Here is a 16,855-nt window from a genome sequence, read left to right as displayed (position 1 = left end):
AATATATATCGTTTATTTTATATCATTTTGAATTTTATATAAAAGAGAAAAAGGGTATTTCTTTCATGTTGTGATTTATGCTCAACATATGTAGAAATATTCACCCATGTTAAATGCATAGAACTACATTTTATGCATTTTCACTATAATTTGAATTCTACATTCTGTTTCATTGCTCTGTTTCCCTGTTTTTGTGCCTATTGACCTTATCTTAATTATGTTCTCATTTAAACATACCTATGTTTAACAGGTCTTAATATCTAGTGTGGTGAGTCTCCTTCCTTATTTCCCAGGTATATCTTGGTCCTTCTTGGGTGTTTTCTCACTCAAAAACACATTAGATTCTCCTTACTCAATGTTCAAGATCTTTCTGTATTTTTATTGGAATGCCACTAAAGCTACACAGCATTTGGGGGTACATGTACCCCCATTATCATTATTTTATTATTTTTTCCACTCATGAAAATGAACTATAGCATTTTAATCTTTTTAGATAACCTTTTAAAACCTCCTTTATGGGGTGCCTGAGTTGCTTAGTCGGTTAAGCATCAGATTCTTGATTTCGTCTCAGATCATGATCCTACATTTCGGGAGATTGAGCCCCGGGTTGCTTGGGATTCTCTCTCTCCTTCTTCCTCTGTCCTTTCCCACTTGTGCTCTCCTTCTCTCTCAAGATAAATAAATAAACTACTAAAAAATTAAAACATCCTTTTAGAGAGAGAGCATAAGTGGGGAAGAGGGGCAGTGGGAGAGAGGAAAAGGGGGAGAATCATGAGCATGTTCCATGCGCAGTGCAGAATCTGACATGGGGCTCTATCTCATGACCTTGGAATCATGACCTGAGCCAAAATCAAGAGTCATACTCTCAACAGACTGAGCCGCCCAGGTGCTTGTGCACTATGGATAATTTTTACAAGTCAATCTTTAATTTCTTTAACTGTTTTTTTTTTTTTAGCTATGTCTAATCTGCTCTTTAACTCATTATGAAATTTCAATTATTATTTGAAATTATTTCAATATTAGAAGTTATATTTCTTAAAATAGTTTTCTTAAAATATTTTGTTTATTGATCATATTTTGCAGTTTCTCTTTTTTTAAAAAAAACTGTTAATGTTTTTATTATATATTCCATAGCAAATGACTTCACATCTAAAACCTTTGTATATTTTGTTTCTGTTGTTTCTTTGAGATTATGGCACATTATTTGTGGATTGTGATTTTGTGTTATGATTTATTTTCCTAGAAACTTTTTTAGTGATGACTTCCTGAAAACTCAGTTATTCCAAAAAGGATTGGCAGTTGCTTCTTCCAGGTACCCACGAATGCTGCTAACAGTTACTTTATAATTAAGATTTCCTTTGAGGATTTTTGAACCATCCAGGTACTGTGATTTGAGAGCATAGATTCGAGGAGGGTCAACTTATGGGGAGAGAATGTATTTGCTCCTAGAGTCAGTCGTGAGGTACAGAAGGCAAAGTTCCCTTGCTGCTCTTCCCTTCTGCACCAAACTTCTTTCAAGTTCACTGTCACACTGAATGTGTCCTGCTTTAAGTTTCCAGCATTATTTAGTGGTCTCTTGTTGGACTCACTGACGTGAATGGAGTTGACACTCCAAGCCCACCCCTTCTTACCTCTGACATGCTGTACCCCCTACAGACACAAACAAAATCACTGGTTATCTCCTTTGCCTACACTGTTATTATGGATTTCTAATGCCATTGTCAGTCCAGTAATAGGTTTAAAATGATGCTTTTTAAATTTTATGCAGCATTCTGCATTTTTTCCAATAGTAGTGTTATTGAAAAAAATACCACAATGCTGAAAATACAAATCTCTATCCTAGGTTTTTGGGTTTTTTTTTTTTTTTAGAATGAACAAAAAAAAATATGCCTTACAGTTACTCTTCCTATATTTATTGAGTTCATCATATGCATCATATATTATGCCAGACATCAAGGACTTGAAGAATGGGGTCGGATCTGCCTTCTTGGAGCTCACAATCTCCAGGCATGGAGACTCTCAGAAACTAGTCAGTTGTGATAGAAAACAATTCCGTGGGAAGTTAGTGGACCACTTTTAATTGGCCCTGAGAATCTGAGGCAAGCTTAACTGAAAAAGAGGGTATATGAGCTGGTTCCTGATGACGTAGCAGAAAATTGTCCAAAAAGGGAGTTTAGGGGCTTATTGCAGGACGAAGAAAGAAGAACTAACCTGCAGGTTCTGTGAGGGGCTGGGAGTGTTGGAGATGGACTGTGAAGGATGGGCTGGGACAGGGGTTAAGGTGGGCATTTGGCTGGGTGGTGATGATACTCGGAAAGTAGACTTTGAATCATTGCTAGATTAGGCATTTGGAAGTTTTGTGCTATTGAAAATATCCAGTAAGCTGGAAATATAGGGAACACATGAATGAGGATGTTAGAAGATGCTTAAGATACATTTGCTCTTTGGAGAAATTGCAAGACAGTTGAACAGCTTCTTACTTGAATACAGACTTTTTTTTCATTTGACTTATTACAAGTGAAAGCTAGTAATGAAGGCAATTTTGACTTTCTCCAAAATTAATAATGTTTCATGGAAAGTGGTTACACACACGTACTACCACATTTGCATACTCAAAATTCAAAACCTGTACACTCAACGAATATTACCGTAGTTTCCTCACACTCGACTCTTTAATAAAGCATTTTCCCTTCTCTGGGATCTAAGGCATTATTTTCCTCAGCACGCAGGCATAGTGAGAAGAACAAATGCGCACCAAGCTTTAGAAGAGGAAATGCCTGAGTAAGATTATTTGCTGCATCAGTGTCTGACTGAAAAGAGAGGACGTTTGTCACAACAGGTGCATTTGCCAAAGCAGTGTGAGAGCAGGTGACCAAGGTGAGCATAATGAGCTTGCCATGGGAATCAAGTACAGCACATTTGTAGCAGCTGCTTGGGCTTCAGGGAGCCGTAGGGAATGTACTTGAGACACTGAGCCAATTTATCTACTAGCATCATTGCGAGGGATGTGTTAGGAACTTGAGAAGCCAGGCTTGGGCACATCAGGAACATAAGTATCATAGGAGTCACCGTGGAGAATATGAGATCCCAACATCTTAAAGAGGAAGACAAAATCTAAGATGGGTTTACAGTGGAGTTTTCTCCTTCACCAAACAAACTTTCTGACTACTGAAGACAGTAGATTAATGTGCTGATGTGCAAAAGAAGGAACGAAAAATCCCTAACCTTCGTGACCTCACTATCTAGGAAACAAGATAGCACGCAGATCTGATGTGCTCATGAGACTGCGAAAAGACAGAAGTATCAAAATGAATGTGAAAAAAATTAGTGCTAAGTTTTTAAATTCGATTGGTCATAATGAGCTATAATAGATGGGCAGAGCTTAATAGAAGAGGCTGTGCTTGTCCAGAGTTTTGAAAGTTGAGGATATTTGGGCCAGGGAGTACAGAGATCTTGCATGAAGGAATCATTTCCTTCTCCTTTAGCCATGGCAGACACCTCTAATCAGTCATGTTCTCGCCAAACCTGGAGGCAGTATTAATCATTATCAGTATAGTGTTGCAAGAAGACCCTGTGTTTCATTGCAGATACAATTAGAGGCGAAAAGTGTTTACCACCCCTGATTTGTACAGAGAAATTAAGGAACGGGCATTCTAGGCAGAGGGCGGAACATGTGCAAAGGGCTGGCCTTAGATTTGTGTCCTAGGAAAGTAGAAGGTGAGGATATACACAGAGTAACAGGACAGGGGAAGTTGGTGGATGCAGCATAGATTTCAGTGGATCATAGATGCCCATTGAGGATATTAGTCTCACCTGGTTACTGAGAACCAGGGTATTTTTTTCAAAAACTACTTTAACTGAAGTAAGGTCGCCCTATAAAAACTGTACATATGTTTGCAGAGGGCTTGATGGGTTTGCAGATAAGTACACACCCATGAAACCACATCCATGCTATAAATATATCCATCACACCTTCAAAAACTTCCTCTCATCCTCTTTATTATTAGTATTATCATTGGGTTTTTTTTGGTGATAAAAACACTCTACCCTCTTAGAAAAATTTTTAGTAGAAAATACATACTTGTTATCTTGGGCTGTATGCTGTACAATCAATTTCCTGGATTTACTCATTTTGTATAACTGAAATTTTATGCCCTTTGACTGACATTTCTCGTTTCCTCTCCCTGCACTATCCTATTCTGTGCCTTTGTGAGTTTGACTATTTTAGATTCCTCATACAAATGGTGTCATATAGTATGTGTCTTTTTGTATCTAGCTTATATCATAGAGTGTAATATCCTCCAGGTTCATCCATATTGCTGCAACCAGTGGGTTTTTGGAAGCAAAGTCATGACAAGATAATGGAGTAAATAGCATTAAATTTTTATGTAAGATTGATAAGAAATGGAGCTTATGTGGGGTTTTGTCATTTAGAGTTTAGCATCTAAAACACTTCCCATAATTTTGGGGTTTTCCAGCTTATCTGGCAGACATTTCTCACTATTGGATGTAAAATACTCATTGTCCCAGGGTCCTCTGCAGCTACAGAATAGGCGTATATTCTATAAGGCCACCCTGAGGAAGTCAGGTCCACACTGGATTCAATCTGGCGGGGGTGACAGTCAATAATATTAGCAGCAGCAGCAGTAGCAGAAGGAGCTACTTCCTACTTCCAGAGAAAGCAGAGGTAACAACATGGCAGGTGAATGCAACTGGCAAAGCAAGGAGTAGTAGTGTCTGTGCCTAACAGAGGCAAGAATATTGGTGATTCTTGCAACACTGTGGTGCACCTTTTGGCTATTTAACCCCAACTACACTTTGTAACTCTCCCAGTGATGTTTTCATGACCCTTTTAACAAATGCCGCTTTTGTGTAAGTTGGCCTGATTGGTTTCTCTTCAGTGCAGAAATGACCCAGGGGCATTCTAATGAGAAGAATACTAAAATGATTTAGCCATGTGTAGGTGAGCTCCTGAGCAAATATAATAGGACAGTTTTCAAGAATAAATGGAAAGTTTTGGTGTCTGATTGTCTATAAGAATAGAGTGGGAAGGTTTTTAAGTGCTGGGGTGAGCTAGTGGAAAAATACTGGCGAACATTAGTGGGGAGGTGATCAGTGGGATGTGTTGAGCACGCTGAGTTATTCCAAGTTTGTAGATGCTTTTCTCCGCGATTAGACCATCTGTGCTTGCTAATTGGCTCTCACTGAAGGTAAGCTCTTAACTGTGTCAGAGAGTGTGGCAGAGAGGGGTGTTAGCATCCTCGACTTGAAAAAGACGAAAGGATGGTGCTCAGGTCCTTGAGAGGACGTTCCTGGAGTGTAAAAATGGCAGGAAGCTTTCAAAAAGGTTTATGCCTCCAAAGGGCAAAGAAAAAAATTAATTATAAATTTTCTAAAGTAAATGGAAAAGGATAGAAAGGGGCTTGGAGTCAGTAAGAAGCTTGTCAGGTTTCGTCAAGCTACAGTTCACCCCTAAATTCCTAATCAATTTCCTGATCAATTCCAGGAGGAAGAAGGAGAAACACAGAAAGTTATTTTTATATCCCATTAGATTGAGGGAATGGAGTCAGACTCCGAAGTAATGTCATTACACAAAATCTAACACTTGACTTTTTGCACACTTGGTCTGGCTACTGAGATTCATTAACACATACATTGAAGATTAATTATGTTTTTTCCATTTACAAACTCCTTAGAGAGCTTTTTAAAGATTTAACTATTTACAGCCTTCCCAAACTACAATTAGAGTCACAAATGAATACCTACATTTTACCAATTATTTTTAATTCAAATCTATCTACATGTGGTAAAACCAATAGGACATTTGCATTGTTTTCATTCTGTGTAGAAAAATCAGTAAATTAAAGCAGTAAGCAGCTGTAAACTCAATAATCACTTTTAAGAAAGAGAATAATCTAACCGTTATGGGCTTGTATAAGAAAAAATACAAAATATACCATAAAATTATGTAAATTAAATTTAAATTGACTGAATATGTTTTATGAGATGCTTAATGTTGGAATGTACAGTTGTAGGTACACACAAATGGAATATATATATATTAAAATACAAATACCAAAATATTTTTTAGAAATAAAAAATGACAAATGGGTGAAATTATATCAATAAGTTCTTATAAAATACCTCCTCAGTTACATTTATTTCCTGTTTCTTAAGTGACTTCCTGATTAATCCATGATGTTAGTAAATCCATAAATTGATATTTTACTTTTTTACTTTAATCGGAAATTTAGGTAATTTAAATTATGAGGTTAAAATTCTGATAAGTAGTCTTCTAAGTACCCAAAGGAAAAAAAAAACAAAAATTAAGCAAACTGACTAGATGTTTTCTAATGTGCTTAAAGTTGATTTCCACTGGCCACAATTATCTTCACTCTTATTTTTTTACATGTTAACCCTTTAATCTGTGTTTCTTCCCATTAGAGAAGACCATAAGTGTCTTAGAAAATAAGTTTATAACATGCTTCAATAAACCTAAAGATATCCAAAGCAAGAGAATTAAAGTGTTCATGGAATACAGTCACTGATTTTAGCTTCAGTATAAAAAAAAATTCTATTTTTATATTTGATTTGAATTTGGCCTATTGTCCTTGTCTTTCTCCACCCTCTCTTATTCTCCTATTCAATTCTTGGTAGAGAAAAAAAAGCCTTTAAAAAATCTTTCCCTTTTCCATTTTTCCTGTAGTAGACCTCTGCTCAAAAGGCAGGGAAAAGGTTATACTACTATATTTTCATGCAGAATGTCCTTGGTTAGTGCACTGACTAATAAAAAGTGTTTATCTTCAAGTATAGCTTTTTTTTTTATACAATAAGTTCTTATTAAAGTTGTGTATAAATTGAATTTTTGAGCCTCAAACCATGTTTTAGATATGCGTAGGAATGTCTCTCTATAAATCGCCATCTAATCTCTAAGTAATGTTTCCATCTGGTTCTGGTCTCTTCTGTCTTGGCCAAGGAGCAAAGCTATACCTTCACTCTTTCATTCATTTATCCTCTGCTTACTGAGTTTGCAGCAGGCTGTTTGAAAAACAAAACAAAACAAAACAAAACAAAACAAAGCTGGTTGTGTATAAATGATCCCCCTATTTAAAAGGTTTATTTATGCTTTTGTTTCTGCTTATTGTGGGTATCTAAGAGAGAACTAAAAACAGGTGGATTGTCCCAATGAGAATTCACTTATTGTCCTAAAAATAGAGTATGAATTTTGTAGAGTAAATGGGAAGATATAGGAAGGAAATTAATATTAAATGAGCTCTTCATCTAAGAATAGTCCATTTTTCTGTAGGAAAATGTTACTATAATTCACATTACAAGTAAAGAAATGAGGGTTAGAGAAATCTGGGATTTGGCTGAGATAGTGCAGTGTGAGGTCTGATATTTAAATCCATTGAAGTTACCTTACAATAAGCTGCTTCCTATAATGATAACAGCTCACATTTGTTAAGCACTTATCTTGTGCCAGAAATTCTTCTAAGTGTTTTAAAAGTGTCATTGCTCTCCAGCCACGCCTGTGGTTGAATAATTTGGGTTTTTGATCCATCGTAGGGAAGAAGAGCTCACATCATGGGGAACCATCAGGCATTTCAGTGGGAAACTATTAAACAGATTTACAGGGTTTGGGCTGACTATCCTGATATTGGTGGTTTTCAGGGAGATTTAAGGAAGCAGGGCTCTGCTCCAGATTGGATGCAGTCAGGAAGTAGCCATAGTTCTATGATTGGTTATGCAAATCTTATCTAGATGGAGGGGAAACTGGAATGAGGCCAAAACTATAATTGTTAAAGGAGTCATTCATTTGGCAGGATAGGGGATATTTGGGTCATTTTTGTTGTTTGGACAGTGTTCAGGTTTTCATCTATATTTAGGCATGATAATATGATATTGATGTTTAGGCATGATAATAATATGATGTTGATGTGCTATAAAATTGTTTATGTCCAAAAAGAAAAACCAAGGCCGAGTTGATAGTACAAAGCAGTTCCCAGATGTCAGAGGCCGCCTTTCTCATTCTTAGGACCTCTTTAGGCCAAGGGCAGATGAGATCAGGCCACAGGACATTGATCCATGCCATCCGGATTTCCACCATTGTTAAGATTTTATTGATCAGGAGTTTCTGTAAAGAATGTAATCTGTCATTGGACTAGATGCCGTCTTTCCTTCTTCTTTTGTTGCAAGATGAGTCTTGAGGGCACTGCTCAGGTGCATTTGCAGCCTTGAGCAGGATCCATCAGCTGGATGTAAAACAAGCAAAATGTATTGTAGAAACAAAATGATTATTAGTCCTTGAAACAAGTTTTAAAGTCAGATTACAAAACCCAGGCAGTATATCTGCTGGTTCTGAAAAATTTATTATATTAAGGGGAGAAACCCATTAATATCTATAAATAGGGGCTAAATAAATTATAGTACATTAATAAAATGCAACACCTTTCATCAGTTAAAAATGGTAGATAAATATCCATTAGCATGTTTATGATGTATGGTTGTGAAAAATTCAAGTTACTAAGCAGAATATTGACACTAATATATATGTACATATACATATATGCATAGAGAAATGTGTGGGTATAAGTCTATAGGAGTGTTACTGGTAGTTCTCTCTAAGAGTTGTGCTTGTGAGAGATTTTATTTTGTTTATTGGTTAAGTTTATTTTGTCTTTTGACATTTTTCTATAGTCAAACTGTATTGATTTTGTAATGAGTAAAAAAAGGATAAATGTTTCTTTGCATGATAGAGTCATGCTTTATTTCTATTTCTATTTTATGCATTTTGTGATTTTCAAGATACCCTACAATAAACTATCATCAATATAATTAAGTACAAATAAGAGCACAAAAATAAGTTAACATTTTTTAAAACTCCCAATTTATATAAAAAATTTGAAATTATAATAATAAGTTTAGGCGTGCCTGCCAATTCAAATGCAAAGTGGTCTATATAGTGCCTTTGTTTTATTTTAGCTTTATATTAAGTTTTAGTATCTGGCTGGGTCTGATTCTGTTTACCATTCATTTTCAACTGATTTGGGGAGGGATAAGAGCTGTTCTATTTTTTTAATGACTAGTTCAAAATATAATATTTTGAATTTGAATTAAATTCACAATTAATATTTGTTGCTGCTACAGTTGTGTGATCCTATTATCAGAAAATAATACAAAAATGTTCTCCTCTAAAAAAAAAAGAAAAAGAAAAAAAGAAAGTAAGTCTCTAAAAGGAAAAAAATGTTCTCCTTTTTTATATATAAAGTTCTTGCTTAATAATGCTTTCTAAATTTTAATAATTTTGAATAATGGAAGTGATAGAATCCTCGAGCTTTTCATGACCTCCACTGAAAATTTAGCTTGCCATGGTTTAATAAATACTGGCTGAAGACAGGAGACCCCTGGGTAGGTGACAAAGACCATGTGTCACGTACAACAATAGCAGTAGCCAGAGTAACACGATGCTGTCGCTCCTCGGAGCCCCGGTTCCCGCAAGGCCACGAGATGCGGGCTCCGCAATGCCTGTGCGCACGGTGGGGTGTTACACGGAACCTCGAGTTTGGGAAGCCGGATCTGAGCGGCGCCTTACGTATGACACCATGTAAGCTCAGCTGCTCCAGAGGGAGACTTTATTTCTATTATATTGGATAGTAATAAATCTCTTCCAGTAGACTGTGCCAGTCTTTGAAAGCTGCTTGCTGTACGAACATACCTGAGAAGGTAGTTCAAAGCAAGTTAGACGTCCCCGAGCAATTACAACGTTTCCCCTGCTTGTAAAGATTGCTTTGCACGGTTACAGCGTGCATGGTCATTTTTATGGTCTCGCACTACCACATAAAGTGAGGACTGTGTTTTCTCACACACACACACACACACACACACACACACACATTACACAAAGAATAAATCTGAATATTTAAATCAAGTCTTAAAATATGGCTGAAACTATCTGTATTTTTTATTATAGATGACTTCAGTGTTTACTGGCAGGTTTTTTATATTGCACTTCCCCATTCTTAAGCTCATAATTTGCTTCATCTCATATTTACATGCTGTACAATCTTCAAGTCAGAATTTCAGAAATGACATTTAGCTTTTTCTTGTTTTCCCTATTCTTTAATTTTTTTAAAACATTTATTTATTTTTGAGAGGGAGAAAGACAGAGCAAAGCAGGGGAGGAGCAGAGAGAGAGGGAGACCCAGAATCTGAAGCAGGCTCCAGGCTCTGAGCTGTCAGCACAGAGCCTGACGCGGGGCTGGACCTCAGAAATGGTGAGGTCATGACCTAGGCCAAAGTCGGACACTTAACCAGCTGAGCCATCCAGGCTCCCCTTTTATTCCCTATTCTTAAATGACATAGAGTAGGGTTGTATTTCTTTCTTTCAGGTAATAAACTTGGTGAGGTATATAATTTTGTGATGTTGAGTTAACTATTACTGCCAGTAGACACTGTACTTTGTTGCAGTGTGGGAGCCTGGGGCAAGCTTGGCTTTAACATCTTGGACAGATTATGAAGTCATGGAGTTCTGTGCCTCTCAAGGGAATGCACTGTTACCACTGAAGACACATGATGGTGTCCAGGCATTGTGTAAGCCTAAAGCGCAAACAAGCACTGCTCATCTTTCTTCAATGTTAATGTTACATAAAAGTGGTTTTGGTTTTTTGTTTTTTTTTTGAAAAAAGAAGCAGTAGGGGTGCCTGAGTGGCTCAGTAGGTTGAGCATCTGCTTTTGGCTCAGGTCAGGATCTCGCGTTCATGGGTTCAAGCCCCACATCAGGCTTTGTGCTGACAGCTAAGAGCCTGGATCCTGCTTCAAATTCCATGTCTCCCTCTGTCTATGCCCCTCCCCTACTCATGCGCTGTCTCTCTTGAAAATAAACAAACATTAAAAGTTTTTTTTAGAGAAGAAAAAGGAAACACTCTGTTCTTAATATTAAGATACTCACACACATATAATTCAGGATAGGAAAACCTCATGAAATTTTATGATAAAATAAGAAAAGTAATTTGAAAATTCATATGTGTGCCAAATAATCTATCCTAGATTCTTTAAATTCACTGGACATATTATTCCCTTCCCATTGTCATTAATGACATTCTGTTAAGGATACTTGAGAATCACTTAGAGAAATACTACATTCCAGTTACCAGATTTATTTCTTTTACTGTACATGTCTTCATTACGATTTTTGGAATTGCACGTCTCAGAGTTTAGACTATCACAGGCAGTCTTCCTGTACTGTTTAAGCAAAGGAAAAGTCTGGGCAAAAGAGTTGAGAGCATTAGTAAACCAGGCAAGACAGAGCTGCATCAGAATTAAGACTTTATCATAGTCCATTCTCTAACTGAAGGGATTGGTGATTTTGGAGGTATACAAAAATTTTCCTATTTCTACATATGTATCTGTGCATGCACACGTCTGCATTCACATACATTTTCAGACCCAGCTGGGATAAGATCTAATACTTATTAGGTGCTTACTATGTATCTGGCATTCTTCTGAGAACACATTTATTCATTTATTTATGCCAGCCTATGTACAAATTTGTCCTCTATTTATCTTAAATATATTCTCAGTATTTCATCTATCATTCAACATTCCTTTATATTATTGATTTAGTCTGCATAGTATTCCATGTATTGGAATATTTTTAACAGTTTCTCTGTCCTTGAATTTTTAGGTTCTTTCCAGCTTTTAATTACTATAAATATCATTCAATATTTACAATATTAGCATCATATATAAATCTTGCTGCTCACCTCTGTCTTTTTCCTTAGCGAAAATTATTAGAAGTGAATTCCTGAGTTAATATAGATGATCATTTTTAATGCTAATTATGTACTTTTTTCAAGAAAATATTGCCAATTTACAGCTGAAAATATCTTGTTGGACTTATTTTTTATAGACCCTTATTAACAGTATTCCAGCCCTTTAAACATCTTTGCTTATTTCAAAAGCTAATATATTAGAGATACTGGTTTAAGTCCTCATAAGAGACAACCAGCTCTTCTCAAGCTCAGAAGAGTAAACCTGATGTATCACATAGGCGTGCTGACTCCAGCTATGGCTGAAGGGAGTGGGCCTGAGCGGGAGGCTCAACGCAAGTTGTATTAATCAGATGTTCTATTAGTAAGTAAAACTGAGACATGGAGACTGAGTGACTTGCCTGGAAAATCTAAGCCAGATATCATTACAGATCAAGAATCGATGTTACCATTTTATAAAAGTCATAATTAGCCATGTGCAATAAAGTGAGTGGAGAAGTGGATCTTCAGAAAAACAATGAAGTAGATGCACTTAGAGAAAAAGAGAATGTGAGGTTCCAGCAGGATAAAGAAAGACAAAGGGAGTGACAGATTGATGTTTTACTACTTTTTTGGATCTTGGATGTTCTTCCTAATAATGGGCTCCATGAAACTATTCTGTATTCTTTATTTTTTATTCTTTTGCTTGCCACAAGTGTGTCTACCATCTGTCACTATACCACACTATTACAATATCATTGACTACGTTCCCTCTGCGGTACCTTTTATTTCCATGACTTATTCATTCCATAACTGGAAGTACCTTCACCCATTTTGACCATCCCCCCCCCCAACCCCAATCTTTTCTAAAACAATCAGTTTGTTCTCTTTATTTATAGGTTTGGTTCTGCTTTTTGTTTGTTTACTCATTTGTTTTGTTTTTAGATCCCAAATGTGATAAAATCACATAGTATTTGTCTTTCTCAGTCTGAATTATTTCATATAGCATAATTAATACCCTCTAGGTACATCCATGTTGTCTCAAGTGGCACATTTTATCCTTTTTATGGTTGTATAATATTCTGGTGTGTGTGTGTGTGTGTGTGTGTATGTGTGTGTCACATTTTCCCTATCTATTTGTCTATCAATGGATACTTAGGCTGCTTCCATATCTTGACTATTGTAAATAAGTATGCAATAAACATGGGGGTGCATCCTTTCAAATTAGTGTTTCTGGTTTCTTTCAGTAAATATCCAGTAGCAGAATTGAGGGATCATTTTGTATTGTATTTTTTATTTTTTTAGGGAAGCTCCATAATATTTTCACAGTACCTGTACCAATTTAAATTCCCACCAACAGTGTATGAGGGTTCCTTTTTCTCCACATCCTTGCCAACTCATCTTATTTATCTTTTTGATTTTAGCCATTTTAGCAAGTGTAAGGTAATATCTCATCATGGCTTTGATTTGCATTTTCCTGATGATTAATAATGTTGGACATCTTTTCATGTTTGTTGGACATTTATACATCTTTGGAAAAATGTCTTTTGAGGTTTTTTTGTCCATTTTTAAAATCAGATTGTTTACTTTTTGCTGTTGAGTTATAAGTTCTTTATATATTTTGGATATTAACCCCTTATTAGATATATCATTTGCAAATATCTTCTCCCAATCAGTAGGTTGCTTTTTGTTTTGTTGATAGTTTCCTTTGCTGTGCAAAGGTTTGTTTGTTTGTTTGTTTGTTTGTTTTTATTGCGATGTGATCCCAATAGTTTTCTTTGGCTCTTATTTTCCTTGCCTAGGAGACACATTTTAAAAATGTTTCAGTGGCTGATGTCAAGGAAATTACTTCCTGTATTCTCTCCTAGGATTTTTATGGTTTCAGGTTTCACATTTAGGCCTTTAACCCATTCTGAGTTTATTTTCGTGTTTGGTGTAAGAAAGTGGACCCATTTCATTCTTTTGCACATGGAAGTTCAATTTTCCCAGCACCGTTTGCTGAAGAGACTGTCTTATCCCCGTTGTATATTCTTGCCTCTATTATCATAGATTAATTGACCAGACAAGTAGGGGTTTATTTCTGGGATCTCTATTCTGTTTTACTGATTTATGTACCATACTGTGTTGATTACTACAGCACTGTAATATACCTTGAAACCTGGGATTGTGATACCTCAGGGTTTCTTTTCCTTTTTCAAGATTGCTATGGCTATCTGGGGTCTTTAATGATTCTATTGTAGTATTTGTTCTAACTCTGAAAGAACACTTCTGGTATTTTTATAGACATTGCATTAAATAATTAGATTGCTTTGGCTAGTATGGACATTTTAACACATTAATTCTTCCAGCCCATGAGCATGGACTACCTTGCAATTTGTGCCATTTTCATCTTCTTTCATCAGTGTTTTATAATTTTCTTTTTTTTTCTTGCTAAATATAAACTTTACTGTTATTGATGATTTTTTCTTATAGTAGAGAAAAGTGGAGAGAAGGTGGAATTATTTTTTTTAATAGTTTATTGTCAAATTGATTTCCATATAACACCCTGTGCTCTAGTACAGGTTTTTCATCTCTTTGGGTAAGTTTATTCCAAGGTATTTTATTCTTTGTGGTACAATAATAAATGGAATTGTTTTCGTAACTTATCTTTCTGCTATTCTGTTATTATTATATAGAAATGCTACCATTGTATTAATTTTATATACTGTAATTTAATGGAATTCATTTATTACTTCTAATAGTTTTTTGGTGGAATCTTCAAGGTTTTCTATGAACAGTATCATATCATCTGTAAATAGTGCCAGTTTAATGTTTTCCTTGTCAATATGGATGCCTTTTACTTTTATTCTTGCCTGATTGCTATGGCTAGGACTTCTAGTACTATGTTGAATAAAAGTGCCAGAAATGGACATTCTTGTCTTATTCCTGATCTAGGAGACAAGGTTTTTGGTTTTTCAACATTAATTATGATATCAGCTGTGGATGTTTCAAAAGTGACCTTTTGTTGAGGTATGTTCCCTCTAAACCCACTTTGTTGAGAATTTTTAATCTAAATGGATGTTGAATCTTCTCAAATGCTTTATCTGCACTAATTGGGATGATCATATGATTTTTATCCTTTGTTTTGTGTCGTGATGTATCATATTGATTGATTGGCAAATGTTGGACCATCTTTGCATCCTTAGAATACATCTTACTTGATCATGAAAAATGATCCCTTTAATGTATTATTGAATGTGAGTTGCTAATATTTTGTTGAGTATTTTTGTATCTGTATTCATCAAGGATATTGACCAGGAATTTTCCTTTTTTGTGTAGTGTCTTTGTCTGGTTTGGGTATTGGGGTAAGGCTGGCCTTAAAGAATGTACTTGGCAATTTTCCTTTCTCTCTCTCTCTCTCTCTCTCTTTTTTAATTTGGAATAGTTTGAGTAGAATAGGTATTAGTTTATCTTTACATGTTTGATAGATTTCACCTGTAAATTTATCTGATCCTCAACTTACATTTTTTGGTAGTTTTGATTACTGATTCAATTTCATTATTAGTAATCAGTCTGTTCAGATTTTCTGTCTCTTCTTGGTTTAGTTTTAGGAGTTATCTGTTTCTAAGAATTTATCTATTTTTTTCTATATTGTCTAATTTGTTGACAGAGAAGTTTTTTGTAGTATTCTTTTATAATTCTTTGTATTTCTGTGGTGTCCATTGTTATTTCTCTTTATTTCATGTATTTGAGTTCTTTATTTCTTACTTTTTTTTCTGGATGATCTAGCTAAGGCTTTATCAATTTTATCTTTTCAAAGAGCAAGCTATTGGGGCACCTGGGTGGCTCAATTGGTTGAGCCTCCAACTCTTTATTTTGGCTCAAGTCATAATCCTAGGGTCATGGGATTAAGCCCCGTGTCAAGCTTCACACGGAGCATGGAGGCTTCTTGAGATTCTCTCTCTCTCTCTCTCTCTCTCTCTCTCTCTTCCCCTCCCTCCTTCCCCCTCTTACCACTCTCCCTTGCTCATGCTTGTTTTCTCTCTAAAAGTATAAAAAGCAAAAGAACAAGCTTTTGATTTCATTGTTTAATTTTCTAATTTTTTTGAATCTCCATGTCACTTATTTCTGCTCTGATACTTATTATCTCCTTCCTTCTACTCACCTTGGGTTTTGTTTGTTCTTTTTTGTAGTTCCTTAGGTAGAAGTTCAAATTGTTTATTTGAGCTTTTTCCTATTTCTTGGGGTAGACCTATGTCACTATATCCTTTTTGGTTGAGCATATGAACAAACTGTTTTATACCCTTTGCCATAGTGGTATTCTTTAAGACATATTTATTAACAGATTAAGTAGGGAGGAAATCAAACATTATTTGGCCCTAAATCTCTAATCAGTATTTTCAGCAGTCATCTTATGTGAGGTAATACAACCAGTTTCTGAGCAATCTAGGGTTTTCTAGGCTCTAGATGAACATATAAGAGTTGCTGTGACCTCCATTCAAGAGGAACAGAAGGATCAAGGTATAGTCCCTTGTGGGAAAAGTGGTATTACTGAAATGCTGTGGATGGACTGTTAGAGGAGGAGGTCAGGGACATGCTGTTCACATATCATTGAGGGATACCTCTTTGAAAGAAAGGAGTATGATGAGAAGGCATGGTATTCTCTTCTGAGCATGGAGCTGGCTTTAAGTGTTGCTTCTACAACTGCCTATTGCCATTGATGATCAGTCTTCTCCTCCTTTGGGGAAGTAAGAGGGAGATGATGCACTCTGTGTGGTTTCTGCTGAAAACAAGAAAGAATGGAAAGATGAGCTAGCTAATAATAATTAGGAAATTGCCATGGTAACAGAAATAGAAATGTGGGTTGTCTTGAGCCTATCAGTGGATCAGTTTCTGAAGATAACAATGATGATAAAATGTTTTTTTTAGAGAAAATACCCACTCCTCTCAGGTTTGGTTGATCATTGCAATAAACATAGGATGTCCAAGAGCCTGGGTTCTGGTTTTTTGTTCTGTATATTTGTATACATTTTAGTAAGTCAGCTAGACTTCCTTATAAATTATTTTCTTCCTTTAGTTAGGAGAAAGATATCTGATCTCCCTATTTCACAAATTCATTTATTGGAAAA

The 16,855-nt window shown here is 35.8% G+C and overlaps 1 pseudogene; it reads left to right on the top strand.

Annotated features, from left to right (window-relative positions):
* Nucleotides 1–16,367: 16,367 nt before the first annotated feature.
* LOC115290877 lies at nt 16,368–16,501 on the top strand (annotated as a pseudogene).
* The last annotated feature ends 354 nt before the right edge of the window (nt 16,502–16,855 follow it).

The sequence above is a fragment of the Suricata suricatta genome, chromosome 4 (genome assembly GCF_006229205.1).
Source record: "Suricata suricatta isolate VVHF042 chromosome 4, meerkat_22Aug2017_6uvM2_HiC, whole genome shotgun sequence".
NCBI classification, from domain to species: Eukaryota; Metazoa; Chordata; class Mammalia; order Carnivora; family Herpestidae; genus Suricata; species Suricata suricatta.
The sequence above is the reverse complement of the archived record's forward strand: the minus strand, read 5'-3'. Positions and strand labels throughout refer to the sequence as shown.